Raw genomic sequence first — 17,274 nt, forward strand, 5'->3', positions numbered from 1 at the left:
GGGAGGCAGCCACAGGACAGGGACAGGGTTAGGAGGTGGAGGCTCAGGGGGCAGAGCTGTGCAAGTCTCAGGGATTGGCCACAATAGGGGAACAGTCTTGGTGGCTATGAGCACAGGCAGTGGAAGGGTAACAGTCTCCATGTTTGTAAGCATGGGCAGTGACAAGAGAATTGCTTTTGTGGTCGTGAGCGCTGGCAGAGACTGAGGAATTACCTCCGTGGTCGTGAACATAGGCAGAGACTGGGGAATGACCTCTGTGGCCGTGTGCACTGGCAGAGACTGGGGAACGACCTCTGTGGCCGTGTGCACTGGCAGAGACAGGGCAGTAGGAGCCCTTCTCTTCTTCCACTTCCAGATGGCTGTGTTAGGCTCAGAGGTAGATGTGGGAACATGGCAAGATGGGGCTGCTTGACAAGGCATGGCAGGCATATTGGCTTGGCTTGACATGGCAGGTGGGACAGCATGGCATGACGATGCAGATGTAGCTACATGGCATGACGTAGTTGACATGGCAACAGGGCAAGGCAGGGCCTCTTTACTAGACATGGCAGGCATGGTAACATGGCATGATGTGGCAGACATGGCAACATGGCATGACATGGCAGGAGTGGCAACAGGGCATGACAAGGTAGGAATGGCAGGCGTGGCATCATGGCATGGCAGACATTGCAGCATGACATTACAAGGTAGGAATGGCAGGCTTGGCAACATGGCATGACGTGGCCACTGAGGCTTGCAACTCTGGCTCTGGGATGAACGAGGCTTGCAACGCTGGCTCCTTGGCCATGGCGGGCGTGGGCGCTGGCTCGGTGGCCATGTCAGGGGGTGCTGGCTCGGCGGCTGCTGTAGGAGTGCATAGTTCCTCATCAGTCTCTCCTACAGTGAGAGATGAACCACTCATCCACAGGGCAAAGTCGATGTATTGAGCCAGACTGAAGGTACTCCGACCGCCTGGCATCAAGAAGAAAACCGGCTCATTCAAGCGTGCACGGAAAAAGTATTTGAGGGCGATCTCATTAAAACCAACCTTGTAGGCCAGAGCGAAGAAGTCCTCCACATATTCTTCAATGGGAAGTTTTCCTTAGCGTAGACATAGTAGCTGATCTGCTGGGTTCATTTTGTGGGGTCAAGTATTCTGTAATGTGTAGGCAGGCTGAAAACACAGGAGCAGACAAAGACGATGAAGTGAGAGAACCCAAGTGTATTAACATATGTGATATCCAAAAACGTGAATCCAAAACTTGACTTGACTTGACTTGACTTGACTTGACTTGACTTGACTTGACTTGACACAAAGTTACAATAACACAATACTTGACAAATGACAATGGCAAACATGAGGGCTTAAATACATGAACATGGGTAACTACAAGAGAGCGACAGCCAATGAATGACATGTCTAAATTAATGAACATGAAAACAAGGCAATGAAACAAGAACCAATGATAAAACATAACTGATAACAAGACTATAAAATATAGACCAATGAAGAGACAGGACCAATAAACATAGTGGAACAAGAGGGTCACATGGCAGTAAAATGACAAAGAATCAATAAGAACAAAACACATGAAAATATGTCAGGAACAAGGAACTTAGTTTTCAAAATAAAAGACATGAACAAAAACACACAGAAACGTGACACATGCTGTGATTTTATTTATTTATTTTTTCTTCTGTGGAACACAAAAGGACAAATTTTGAAGTATCTTTACAGAGGTTTTTACATACAAAGACAGTTCATAGTTACCACAGCTTGGCTAAAGTGCTGTTTGTGGAATACTTTCTTCATCCACAAAGCAACTCACAATACCTTAAAACACCAAACAATTTTTTTTTTTTTTCTGTGATTTGTAGCCGTGATTAGGGTTTTCAATAGAAACAATGTTTTCCTGTAAAGCCAATTCACACCTGGAGCGAACATTTGTGCACTTACAAAGAAATTTATGTATTTTTTTACGGTGATTGTTTCGATTTTTTTTTCTGTGCCAGACAATGAAATGCCCTGACCAATAAAATTGTCGTATAAAACTCCTATTTTTCTTCTCATCCATGTTGAGTGGAGGGCAGACCAGTTCAAAGGTGCTTTGCACCACCTACCGTACCGCAGTAAAATTGCTTGTCGATTAGTGGTACCTATTGTAAAGGCGTGAATGTGCTAACGGTGATCATTTGCCTTGCTTTGAATGTGAAAGGGCCATTCGTCGGCAATTCGTTTTGCATCATCATGTCACCTAAGGTGTGCAAAGGCCTTCAGTTTATCACTGATAAGCAGGGACTACTGTTATTTGCCGTAACTGGACTGTATGCTGTAGATCTGTCCAATGTTTTGTTTTAATTTTAGTGTTAATTGTTGCTTAATGGTTCATTTGGCCTGATATGTATCTTAAGTGCCATCATTAGTTAACAAAAATTATTTGGCCTGCTAAAAGAAGATAGCAGTTCACTAACTTGCTAATTGAATACTTTGTAATTGCTTTATCTATTTGTAAACAGCTTTCCTAACCCTTATGATTTCATTAAATTTGTTAAAGTGACATTCCCCCTTTTTGTTAAAGTGACATACATTTGGCTACAACACAATGTGAAACCATATCTCTGCCACATATTCAGAAGAAACAAAATTAGCTGAACTGGCCCCCTGCTGCTGAATTCATCCATGTTTGCTACACAACAACACTGGCAGTCTAAACATGAATATTTTAAAACAACATTCCTCAGTAAACTTCTGTCATACATTGTGATAAAGTCATATTTAATTAAAGGTTCCCTGCCTTTTAATAATCCTGGTACCGCCACCCAAAACAGCTTGAGTTTTCCTCATCTCTCAAATTGCTCAGCGATAATTCTTGTGATATCTGCAGTCACACAATTAATGACAACCATAACTGCATACTTTAGTATATTTCCATATCCTCATACACTTATTGTGAAGAAGGGAGGTAAAACAGGACACCACATTAGTATGATTGGCTGGCTCGATTGATGCAATTGATAGAGCTGTTGGGACCAGGAAGTTCATAATCCCTGGAGCACAATTGTACTTTTTAGTTATTTAACTTTGATAAGCAGTATCAAACTATGACACCATGTATTGTAGCCACACTGAAAACCCTAATAAGTTCATTGCACTCATTTGATTGAGTAAACTCGTTCCCTCAATTCCATTGAATAACGGGGTCTCCCAAAACTTGAGTATTTAAGTTCAATTAACTTGGTTTTCAAGTAGAGTGAACTTAACTATTTAAGTTGAGTTAACTACATGCAAGTAGACTTAACTCAGATTTGAATTTAAATATTGTTGTTTCTACTGTTGTACATTTTAATTGAACTGATTCAATTTTAGATCAAACAAAAGCACAGCTCAAATAAAGATGATAACTGATTCTAGGTCAGTTATTAAATAATTATTTACAGTAATGCATATATGCACTTCACATGTACAAAGAGAACTAAGATAGTGCGACCAGGGTCCAACTTGACCAAAGAGACACAGAACACCCTAATGGTGACATTACACCAAACATCTATTTGCAACAAAGCATAAATAATACAACAAAAGAGCTAAAACATCTATGAATTCTTAATAACAATTATTTAAATTCCCCAATCTGTTCCCTCTGGCCAAGGAAACATAATTCAAGCAGTAAAGGATTGTGGGTATTCCCCGTAGCCTCAATTTTGTACACAGTAGTTTGAGTTATTAACACTTCAAATCTTAAGTCTATGGATTTTTAAGAAAAATAAGTTCAATGAACTTAAATATTTGAGTTATTAGTCCAAAACTTGACATTTCAAGTAATACTTAAGACAGCTTGATTTTTACAGTAATGACAACTTTGGGGTTTACAGTGCAAGGCTTTAGGTGTGTGTCTATACAGAAAACACTTTAAAACATAAACATACTCCGATAAAAAACTTGCCCCGGCCTACCCTATGTCTGACTTTTCATGATTAACCCCCACCCCCACAGTCTCACTGATCTCTGGTCAGACTTGTTGAGGAGTTGTTACATACAGATGCTGTGAGCATTTCAAACTTGACATTTCTAGGAAAAATTGTCTTTAAAGTAATTCACTAACCATGTAAGGCCGATGATTTACACCGATTGGCCAAAACATTATGACCTCTTGTCTATATATATTGTTGGTCTTCCACGTGCCAACAAAACAGCGCCGACCCATGGAGGCATAGACTCTACAAGACCCCTGAATGTGTCATGTGGTATCTGGCACCAAGATATTAGCAGCAGATCCTTCAAGTCCTGTAAATTGCGAGGTGGAGCCACCTTGGATCTGACCTGTAGGTCCAGCACATCCCACAATTTGGAGGCCAGAGTAACACCTTGAACTCCTCATCATGAACCATTCCTGAAAAATGTGTGGAGTGGCAGGGTGCATTATAATGCTGAAAGAGGCTACTGCCATCAGGGAATACCATTGTCATGAAGGGGTGTACCTGGTCTACCATGATGTTTAGGTAGGTGGCACGTGTCAAATTGACAACCACATGAATGGCTGGACCCAGGGTTTCCCAGCAGAACATTGCCCAGAGCATCACACTCCTTCCACCGTCTTGTTGTCTTCCCACAGTGCATACTGGTGCCATCACTTCCCCAGGAATACGGTGCACACATACATAGGTGCACACATGATGTAAAAGAAAACAGGACTCCTCTGACCAGGTGACCTTCTTCCATTGCTTCAAGGTCCAGTTCTGATGCTCGCGTGCCCATTGTAGGCACTTTCGATGATGGACAGGGGTCATGATGGGCACTCTGACCGGTCTGTGGCTACGCAGCCCCATACACAGCAGGGTGCAATTCACTGTGTGTTGTGACACATTCTTCCTGTAACCATCATTAAAATGTTCTGTGACTTGTGCCACTGTAGACCTTCTGTCAGTTTGGACCAGACGGGATAGCCTTCGTTGCCCTCGTAAATTGATAAGCAGTGGGCGCTCAACACCCTGTCGCCGGTTTGTGGTTTGTCCCTCCTCAGACCACTGTGGGTAGGTACTCAGTACTGGAGCACCTCACAAGCCTTGCAGTTTCAGAGATACCCAGTCATCTGGACATAACAATTTGGCCCTTGTCAAAGGCGCTCAGGTCTTTACTCCTACCCATTTTTCCTGCAATCAACACCTTGACTACAAGAAGCTTCACACTGCGTTTCAGAATTTTGCTTTTGTTACTTGTTTTTTTTTTATTTTATTTTATTTTTTTATGTTTGTTATTGTATATTTTGTTATTGTTGTATTTTGTATATTTCAAATTTTCCTTTTAGTAATATTTTCTATCCCAATTGTAACGATGTTGCTGGCACTGGCAGTGACAAAGACGATGAAGTAAAGAACCCAAGTGCAAATTTATTCCAACTCGTGATATCCAAATCCCTAAACACAAACATGAATGAAACATAAACAAACTTGACATAAGCTTGACTAGACAAACTTGAATTCACAACCAAATTTACATACAACAAACCTGACAATGGAAAACATGAGGGTTAAATACATGAACATGGGAGCACACATGACAAGGATAACCAATAAACACAAAGAACTCTAAACAAGATAACAAGACAATCAACCAATGAAAACAAGACACATGAACATGGAGAGAAACATGAAATCACATGACAAGGGAACCACATGACATGAAACAGGAACTAGAATTTCAAAATAAAAGACATGAAAAACATGAACCAACAAAATACACATGACACCAATTATTGTCTCTGCATTTATATTGTGTCAACATTGATTAAATGCCTGTAACAAGGGGCATAAGTTAAGGGCTGTTTGTGTTTGGGGTTGGCTAAATTTTAAATTAAACCAATAAAACTAAAGCCATTGCATGCAGTGGGACAATAGCTGTCAAGATTTAGGGATGGGCTAAATAAATTGTAACCAATAAAATGAAAGCCAATGTATACAGTGACCCAATAGCTGTCAAGATCCAGTTTGACATTAATGACCAACATGGGTGACCATTTTATCTAATAGGTGAGAAATGCAAATGTCACTCAGGTGTGGAAAAAGTCCCCTGACAGACAACCTCAGGGGATTACGTACCATGGCAACAAATGGGCATAGCATGGAAGGAATCCTCAGTCACATACATCTGAAATGGTATATAATCAGATGTATACGGGCCTGTGTCATTTGAGTCTCCTGGCCAGTGAATTTCTGAATATGTCTGAAATTCAGTGGTGTATACTGGAGTCTACAGGTTTGTATACAACTATTTGCATGCAGTGTGTATTAAATCAAGTTGTTAAAAACATGTTGTTTAAAACTCTTTATTAAAGATTTACATTCTGAATAAAAAATAAAAAAAATAATATAGGTTTAATTTCTTTACAAACTAATGAAGTTATTTGTACTCTGGCTCTGCACTTGTGGTCCAGTTGTGTTGCAAAATGACTGCCAACCAGACAGTTATCAAGTATAAACTGAGGAGTTTTTCATTCCGCGTTTGACGTACAGTACATCCCCTTGTGCGTGTTACAGGCCCTTTCTTATGTGTATTCTCCTGCCTGTGTAACTAAAAGATTTTCCATCTCTGTGATGTTGTGGTAATGGCTTGCACAGCTTCTGTTGTACTGTATCATTCCAGCTATGAATAGAGATTAGTGTGGGCTGGCTCCAAGCACTGTGATTCCCTGCCATAGCTGTGCGCTGCAGTTTTACTGAGGTAAGACTGCAACTGTCAAGAGGAGGTTTTGAAATGAAAAGCTGGCGTGGCTGTTTTTGCTTTGAAAGCCAAAATGAACTAAAATTGAACCTGTGACAACTGCAGAAGACTGACAGTCAGCATGTGTGGTATTCAGAGTTGGGGAGTAACTTGGGTGAATATAGGTAAAGTGGGAAACTTTCTGACAATTTGTCATTGCCGTTGTTTTTAAAATATGATCCAAATGGCTACATGGGTGTCATTTCAGAATAGTTTAGGATGAACTTAATGCTGATTTTTAGTAAATAAATAATAAACAGTCAGGGTTGTGGAGTAACGGGAATACATATTTAAAATACATAATATAGGTAACTGTATTCCACTACAGTTACAATTTAAATCATTGGTATTTGGAATACAGTTACATTCAAAAAGTATTTTGATTACTGAAGAGATTACTTTGCATTTTATTGTCATTTGTTTCATTTAATATTTAGTCCTTTCAGATGGAAAACATTTATACGTATAAATGATGCAATCCAAAGTGCATTTGAACAGCGGTGAAACACTTTCTTATGATGTGTTACATTCATACGAGCAGACAGAGAAGTAAGTTTGAAGTAAGTTTGGAGCAGAAGAAATAGAAATAAACCTTGTGTAAATTGTCAGCTTTACGCTAAGCTAAAATGCTATTTCTAGCCATTTTACATGCACGTTACCAGGCACGATAATTTTTTTTTTATCAAGAAAATTCACGTTGGATCATAATTTCTTTTTTTCTAGTAAGACCTTTGATATTAGGGCAAAAATCGTATTCTTGATAATAATTTTTTTATTGTTTTCCTGTAAAAATATCTAAAAATCCTTAAAACAAGATCAATTTGATTTATCTTGTTTTAGGAACAACACTGCATAAGATATTTAGGTTTTTCAGAGAATGTATTGTTAACATGTGTATTTTGTCTTACTGTACTGGCAGAGTTTTTATAGTCAAAACAAGTGAAAAAATCTACCAGTGCTGAAGAAGTAATCCAAAGTATTTAGAATACGTTACTGACCTTGAGTAATCTAACGGAATACATTACAAATTACATTTTACAGCATGTATTCTGTAATCTGTAGTGGAATACATTTCAAAAGTAACCCTCCCAACCCTGTATACAGTACACATACAGAAGACGATTAAGCTTATGTGTCGCACTTTACCTGTATTCACCCTAACTAAAAGTAGTGTAGCTGTTAACTAAACTAAAATTTTCTGTAGTGTGACAGGAGCTCAGCTGTTTTTTTATAATCATGTAGCCATTCCAGTAATAAGATATGTAACACTTAAAGGATGGGCAAGGAGGAGCCGGGAACCGGCTGAATAGTAAACAATAACTTTAATGGTAAACTTAAATCCAACATAAACAAACGTGCAGCGCAGCCACGTGCATCTCTCTCTCTCTCACGAACTGGCATCTCCAGCTGCCCCTTATCTCACTCTTCCGCTGATCAGCTGATTTAGCGGCAACCGTAATCCTTCCTCATAATGATGAAGCATGTTTTATGTAGTTATTATCAGTGCTGGGGAAGCTACTTTGAAACTGTAGTCTGACAAGCTACAAGCTACTTATAGTTTAACCCTTAAACACATACCTTGGGTCTTTAGAGTGTTTTATTGTTTTTTTCGCACTTCAATAAATTATATTTTTTATTATTATTATTTCATATCTATTTAAGTTTACTATCACAGGATATCTATTTCTTTGTTTATTACAAGAGGAATTAGTACTATATTCATACAAATAAACACTATATCACATTGATTTCCTGTGCAACAATGAATTATCAACAATGGTGAATTATCAGTATCCCATATGCATGTACACATACAAATTATACTTGTTATTTCTTACTCAAGGTGGCACTGATGTTTCAGTGATTGACATTGCTAGCTGATGTATAAACAACACTGAAGTAAACTATAGCAAGTGTAGCACATGAAAAGTATGATATGACTATTGTTATTTGGGAGTACTACTGAAATAATGTAAGTTGTTCATCTATTTATACTCAATAAGTGCCTGAGAAAATACATATGTGTAACTGTGGTGAGCAGGGCGTGGCCGAGAGATAAGGATGGACAGCTGGGGGAGATTTATCGCAATCAGCCGGGAGTGAGATAAAGAGGAACCAGAGCCGCAGTTCGAGAGGGAGAAAGAGAGAGAGAGAGAGAAGAGGGCTCACCGGCCCCCGAATACACCGCCAAACGGTCCTCAGCAAGCTGGACTGCCTCCATCAGCGACACTGGGCGATGGCACTGGACCCACTCAGCCATCCTTTTCTGTTGCCAGCTGACGCACTGCTCCAGCACCACCAGATCGGGCAACTCCTCAGTGTCGCGAGCTTCAGCCAGTGGCGAGGACTCTATGACAGCGCATCCTTTCTCCTCCAAAATCCCGGGTTTCAGCACCAATGTGGCAGACCTTTGCCTTTCTTATGAAGGAGGAAGCAGGAGCCGGGTAAACATCCAAACGTAAAACACATACTTATCAGTGTCACACATAACGGTGTGCTTTTCAGCACCCCCTCAACATAGACACACACACAGACAGCTTCGTGCATTTCTCTCTCTCTCCTCTCTCTCTTTTTTTTTTTACAATGTCACTATCTGATTGCAAATAACTGAATAATTGTGCATGAGGAATGTTTTAAGCAAACTTTTTTGGAATTAAAACAAGGTAATGCAATACACTTATTATTTCAATGAGTCTTGTTTATTTAGTAAACTATCCAAAGATATACACACTCAAAATATACTGTACAGCAAACGGAGACTGTATGTCAAACTCAAAGTCAAAGTGCGATATTGCAACAACTACGATCGTCTGTGTTCAGCGACTGCTAGCGGGTCCTTGAATAACGTATAACATGCAAGGAAGGGCAGCCGGTGGAGATTCTGGTGCCCCTCTAAGGTAAGATGGTGCCCCCCTAGGGAGTTAATGCCCCACACAGACAGCATAATATGCGTATAGGGAGCGGCAGTACTGTGATTATTAACATCAGAGTGTCTGAAATATTCTTTGTTTCATAGAATAGATTTACCCACCCCTGTACTTCTTTAAAAGTAAGCAAACTGTGGTTGGACACTTTAAATAAACATCAGACAGAGCAATGGTGGTGCGTAATGATGGTAATGCATTATTTTAGTTAGTGATCTTCCGTTATCAAAGAAAAAGATTCTGAGCCTGTCTGAGCAGCAGCCAGAATATGCTGCAAGTTCGTCAGATGTTTTGCAAGTAGAAGTTTGGCTTCTTCGCTATAATGAAGGCTATTTATAAACAGACCAAAACATAATTTAGCATTTGTTCGCACTACACCACTACTTGCTGGGAAAATGTAGTTTGCTACTGGAAAAGCTACACTGTTTTGAAAGCAGCTGAGCTACTATCAAGCTACTGAAAAATGTAGTTAAGTTAGTAGTGCCGCTACTTGTAGTTACTCCCCAACACTGGTTATTATAAGAAGCTAAACACTATTAAAGTGTGCAAAACTGTGGTAGTCAATATTCTAGCGCATCGCTTGCAAGCCATTTGCGTATCACAAGCTGCTAATATTGCAGCACAGAACAATTCAGGCAGCGCTTCACTTTCTGTAAATCTGCAAGTAAACGTGTCCACTTTGTGGCAATTTTGCTACACGGTTGAGTGCATAACAGCCTAAATCGCTGTGTATTGTTTGTTGCTTTTTGCTTTCAGAACAACACTTGATGTAAATAAAAGGCACTGCTATCCATGCCGGAGATTTTCAGGTGGCTGGTCTTCAAGCAGCTGGTCTCGACTTGCTTTTGCTGTACTTTGATGGCATACATCACATTAACATGGCGGTGTGACGACTAAAGTCAGACAAAATTTCTAACCTACATGCACTGCTTCAAGTCAAACAATGATTGGTCTGTGAAGTACTGCATGAAGTCAAAAGGTGTTCAACTTGAACTGCATCTCGATTTACTGATTGGCGAGATTTGCCAGTTGAAGTCAAGGAAGGAGTTAAAAAGAGAGCAGTCAAGCCGGACACTTTGCGCTTCCCGTTGTGTGCTGAACCTATATCAGTCACGAAAGATCACGCAATGTTTGCAGACGAAGTGGAATTCAGATAGACAGATGCTTGAATTTTACACTAAATAATCCGAAACATTGTTCATTTGAAAGGGTTATGTGCTGCTTGATATAGTGCCTGCTGTGTGTGTACAAGCAGAAAGTCCAATGAAAGCCTGTATTATTTTAATACCAATAAAGGAATCAGTATTTGTAATCATTTTGAATTGTATTTATTTTTTTAAAGAATAAACATGATATTATTATGACAAACATAATATAACATGATATACACATGATGTACTGTGAGATTTTTCGCAGAATAATCAGAATAAACACCTTGGTACTGGCATTCTGTCATATTACTCTTATTTCTGATAAATCAGAAGTAGTAAGAGTAATATGTGTAGTATGCCACTGCAAACACAGCCCATGAAACACGTGTAACCATTGTAACTTTGTGAGTCTGGCCAATCGAGAATAAGCTCATTCGTCATTCAGAGCTTGTGCAGCTCCTCAGGAGCAACTGCAGCTGCTGAGCCAGATGGCTGCTCTCGAATCGCTCTCACGGTACTTTGATAGCATACGTCACGGTGACACGCCAGTGGCGCTGTCTCAAGTCGGACAACATTTCTAACCGACATGCACTGCTTCAAGTCCAGCGCCTATTGGTCTGCCCAGCGCTGCATGAAGTCGAACACACCTATACACACCTATTCTTACCTGTCTATCAGATCATGTGATTAAGGTGAATGATCATGTGACTGAACTCCAGAAAAAAACTAAGATTTGTATGCAATCCACTAAGGGAAAAGCATTACCTATAACTGCTATAATCGTTGGATTTATTTTTCTTTATTGTGGAGTGCCTTGACCCTACTCATCTGTTGTGAATGGACTAAACCTTAAATTTAAAGAGATTTATTTGCATGAATTTCATCAATAATTTCATCTAGGACCACAGGAGCAAACAATATTAAGGTAAAAGCTATCAATATACCCACTTGCTATATTGCAAATAAAGATCTCCTTAGCTCTAAGTCTGTTAAATGAGGAATTGTGTGAACTATTTCATACTTAAATGGACTGAGCTACATTTTAAAGAATAGATGTGTTAGGGTTGATTGTTTGTTTCACTTGTTTCTCTGTTGTAAATAGACTTTATCAGAGATTGATCAAACCATATGCTATTTCTTCATCTTATAAACATTCTATTTATCTAACTCAATTAGGTTTGTGTAGCTCAGCCGAAGAGACACTTGTTACTCTTTAAGGGTATGTTCTATTCAGAAGTGATCATCCCTATGTCCTCCTCACTACGAAGACTTTACTTTCCGCTGTAAGTGATTTGGATAACTGAATTGTGTGGGGCACAAAAACAACAGTCATTTGAAACTCACTTTTTATGTAATTTTTTTTTTTTCGATCCTACAGTATGGTTACCATAACTGTTCTCCATTAAGTGCCATGCGAAGGCGTCATCTATGCCTTTTGGAATGCATGGTAATTGAGATCCCCATTGTTTTGTGGCAAATAAATAGTACCCAGATTAACAACAACAACAAAAAAGTTTACTTTTTTCTACTTAAAATGATGACTAGCTTGTCATGCTACAGTTTCAAAGTAGTTTTCCCAACACTGGTGGTTTTTGAGTAGTGTGTGACAATTGTACCTACTGTACCGTATTGCTGATTATTAAACCAAATTAAATGTGCCCTGACATTCAAGACAATATACAGGGATTTGCAGCGTAGCTTCTCTGCATGCACCAAATCTGTTCTCCTTTGCCTTTCTAATTAGCAACAGCGCCAACTTGCCTTCTCTTCCATTTAATGTACTGGCTGAACTCTCTCAGGGATTACAAGGGGTTTTATGCTAAAGGCCTGGGGAGACTGCATTAAGTATTACAGCTGTCCTAACGTGAACGGAAAAAACTCCACCTAACACGTTTTAAAGTCACTGTGGTAGTCACACCAAGAAAGAACTCAATCAGATTAACTTGTGAATCACATGAAACTATTATGGATAATGCCTCTAATGGTTTTATGAGTTTGGCGATGGTACGTGGTGAGATAGCTAAAAAAGGTTAGCTAACGACATAGTTAAGTATGTGCGTGACTCTTTATTCCTGCAATCGTTTACATGCCTTGTGAAGTAAAGTGTCCTTAATTAACCTTATCAGTGATTCACACGTATATGCATACCTCTTTTTGTTTTCTAGGTTGCTATTTATAAATAAGCATCATGTAAAGGCTTTAAGTTTTAACCACAGATGTTTTTTGGAAGTAGCTTGTGTTTATGCATAAGCATAATTAACACCTCAGGCAGTAACCATGACCTGTTCTTTCAGCTTACTGTCAGTTAAGTCCACATTGTGTACTCAATGAGCATGTCTACACTATTAAGAATTTTTTTCCTAAATAATACCAAATAAGTGTTATTCGGCTTCTGTTAACAATAACAGAACCCTTTTTGGTGCTAAATAGAACCCTTTTTTAAAGGTTCTATAAAGAACCTTCCTTTGATAGTGCTATATAGAACCTCAATAGTGCTATAAAGTCTATACAGTGGTGGGAGCTTAGTGGGCTAAAGCACAGTATTTGTAAGCAGAAGGCTGCCGGTTTGATCCCCACAGCCTCCACCATTGTGTCTTTGAGCAAGGCACTTAACTCCAGGTTGCTCCACGGGGATTGTCTCTGTAATAAGTACACTGTAAGTCGCTTTGGATAAAAGCGTCTGCCAAATGCATAAATATAAATGTAAATAAAGAACCTTTTTTGATGCACTATATTTCTGCTCCTATAAAACGTTATAGCCTCAATTATGGTTTTATATTAAATATAAACACAAACAAACAAATATATAAAAGTAAGGCGTGTCAGTTAAGTACTTTTGTTTTCTATAAATTGTGGAAAACATAATGCTTTTACAGCAATTGTTAGCTGAATTCATCAATAAATGATTGTGATTAAATAATTCCAAATGCATAAATCAATCATTAATAAAATATTATATATGCATTATATACATACATACAGTATTTACATTAATAAACACATCAACAAATACATAACATGAAAGAGTCAATAAATGCATACAAATTAATTAGCAGACCCACATTTCTCCACACATTAAGGCTGGGACAGAAACGTGTACATACTTTTATCTTTTATAGAGAGAGCACTGTTCTTCCATACTGACAACCAATCATTCAAGGAAGAGCAAAGTCCCATAGAAACACAAAATAGATGCAATGAAGTCTAAATTTCAATAAAATATCTGCATCCTCTATGATGTCTTCACCATCCATCACTGTGTATTTTGGTGTTATTGAGTGGCAGCCCCTCTCTGCAGGTAGAGGTTGTGGGGTCCAACAGCATCTGTCTGAGTAGAAATACACAATTAGTTTCAGAGTCAGTGTTTCAGTTTATGTGGACAATATACTGTATGTGAGCTCTTCACAATGTGAAAAAGAAAAAGTGAAATAAAGTATGATATGATCTTATTTAATTTATTTATTTGTGACTGGGCAAAATGTTTATGCATAAACCCAAGTAAATAATTGAAACACAAATGCAGTCTTTATTACTCATGTGCTTAGTGAAGAAGTGGAGAGAAGTATCCTCAGCAAACAGATGGAACATAGTGTAGCTGCATTTTAACTGTAAACCTATGACACAAAGACATTACATTGTATTAATTAATTACAGTGTATAAATTAATGGCAAAAATATATATGAAAAAAGAAAGAGAGATACAAAGAACTACTTAAAACTTACATAATCTGATAGCTTTAAGGCAGGCATAGCCTATGCTGTTTTCAGAGCAGACAATGTATCAGATCGCCAGTGGGATGGATACCTGAAATCACAATAAAAATCCAAAATTACCTCCTTTTTTCAGCATATAGTGTCAGTATTTTAAACAAAATGACAAAATGACAGCTCACTTCTAGAGTTGATCACACTTGCATATTCTGGTAGAGATCTATAAAATAAAAAAAGACAATCTTATGACTAGAAAACTAAAGGTTAATTAGCTCTGAGTAAAATAATGTTTAATTATTGAATGTGTAGAGGATAATGTTGCAACGAGAAAAAAAAAAAATTGTGCAATTAATCATGTTTATGCTTAAAATAGTAACAGCTTGGGGAAAGTTTCACCATATTCGTCTTGAATTATTATGACTTGAATGAGCTGAGAAAATGTGATCTCCCCAACATGAACAGTTACAGCCATAGCGGTTACAAAAGTGAATCGAGTGAAGCGAAAGAAAAATAAGCAAATGCTCACTCCCATTTAACTGCAGTAATGGGAGTTGTTATCCCTGATAACTTTCCTGCTAAATCTACTAATGGTTAAATATCTATATATATATATATATATATATATATATATATATATATATATATATATATATATATATATATATATATATATATATATATATATATATATATCAAGTGTACCTGTGGAGAGTGTTGACAGTCTGTGAAATTGGTCAACTGAGCTGCCAGGACTCCAGTGCTGCAAGTGAACAATGATACGGTGGCTTTGAAATAATTTATTGACAGTTATATTCAAAAAGCAAAAGGGCGGGAATAAAGAACCCTTAATGCCCAGTGCAAAGAACCATTTCAGCACAAAAGGGTTCTTCAGGAAGATATGGCTCTAAATAGAACTATTAAGGTCAGTACAGGTACTTTGAAGAACCATCTTTTTTATTAGAGTGTACATACACACCCAATATGTTTAGATGAGACTTGAAATCATTCGATTATTCTCTGTTTTTGATTTCAAAACTTGAACAGTCATGCGAACAACTCTTGTAAACATTGGATAAAAACAACCCTGGTAAATATATTTAAAACATTTTATGCTTAAACTGTTAATGCCCTTACCTGATAAAGGAAAACTATTAAATCACTAAAACATATCAAAATGGTATTGTTTCAATTTGAACAATCACTTAATTTAGTAGCAAACAATGCAAGTTACATGTTTCAAATTGACCGAAAAGATGTTGCATAAATGTTTTCAATGCAAGTGACTGGTGGCCAGACATTTAAAGTTCCAAAAATCACATAAAGTTCAATATTGATCTGTTTTGCAGCCACACCTATAATATCCACTCTGGAGACATGTGCTATGTCCGAATATCCATTCTTCCCTAGTATATAGTATGCCAATGGAGCAGTATACACAGTATTCATGAAGCAGTAAGCGAGAAGTACCCGGATAACTTACTATTTCCAGTGAGATTCTGAAGTGCGGATTGACTGGACACTTTACGTTCCCATAATCCTTCAGGAGCTGAGGTGACGTTACGATAAATACGCTGGATTTAAAAGAACGGCAGTGAATCACGAGTCAGGCAGCTCTTCTCAAATGTAAGTGCTATATATACCAAAATAATTGTTCCCTGTGCTTAAATGGTGCTTGTTTAACAAAACCTGAGCGGATAGTTTTCGCGGTTGTTGTTCTTACACCATATATTCGGCTCACGACTCGGATGAAGTATGTCCGAATTCTATTCATACTACTCACATGCATACCTAAAAGAACATACTGTTTTGTCGGCAGATATGTGCATCCTTCATCAAATACAGTACATACTGTGACAGTATGCTGTTTTGGATGCAGCAATGGATTTAACCACTGGAGTCATATGGATTACATTTATGCTGCCTCTATGGACCAGCAGAGCTGAAATATTCTACAAATCTTAATTTGTGATCAGCAGAAGAAAGAAAGTCATACACATCTGGGATGACATGGTGAGTATATGATGGGTCATTTTTCATTTTTGGGTGAACTGTCCATTTAACTACTTTAAATTATGAGTAGCTTGTAGCTTGGTAAACTAGTAGCTTCTAGAACACTGGGTGGAGTGCAGCTCTTCACACTACTCTTGCAGTAGCGTACTTATACAATACTCATATGATGTTGACAAATCTTGTCCAGTTTTACAGACACCTCTTCAGTCAGTCATTATTCGGCTCCAAGGGACTTTTACCTGTGATTGTGACTGACAGTGAAGAGTGGACTACTCGACTCCAGTTAAGGTTTGATCCAGTCTGACAGGCTCCCCCAGGGGGACAGGCCCAGCACATTGCCACAGATCCATCACCCGTCCGCTGTAGGTCTCCATGGTCCCAAAAAGCCCTGGCTGGTATAGAGGCATCTGTCAAATGCTGAATATTATAGGAAGGTGCGGTGTACAGTGAGACTGTTCCAGTGGACTAGTGTAAAGTTTTTGCTTTCAGTGGGATGGAGGATTGGTGTATTTGTTTTTTTGTCTGTATCAGCTGGTTAGAAAAGTCAGGAGTGCTTGGCTTCTATGCCATCAGGTTAGAAAAATAGCAGATGATGCCTGACTGACTGTTATTTACTTATCAAAACACATATGAAAACACAAATTTCACACTATTCTCACCTTCACTGAGATAACAGGACTATTAAAGGAAATAATATATAAGGTGTTTGTCACAGGAATAGTTCACCCAAAATATGACAATT

Source organism: Myxocyprinus asiaticus, chromosome 41 (genome assembly GCF_019703515.2).
Source record: "Myxocyprinus asiaticus isolate MX2 ecotype Aquarium Trade chromosome 41, UBuf_Myxa_2, whole genome shotgun sequence".
Classification (NCBI taxonomy): Eukaryota; Metazoa; Chordata; class Actinopteri; order Cypriniformes; family Catostomidae; genus Myxocyprinus; species Myxocyprinus asiaticus.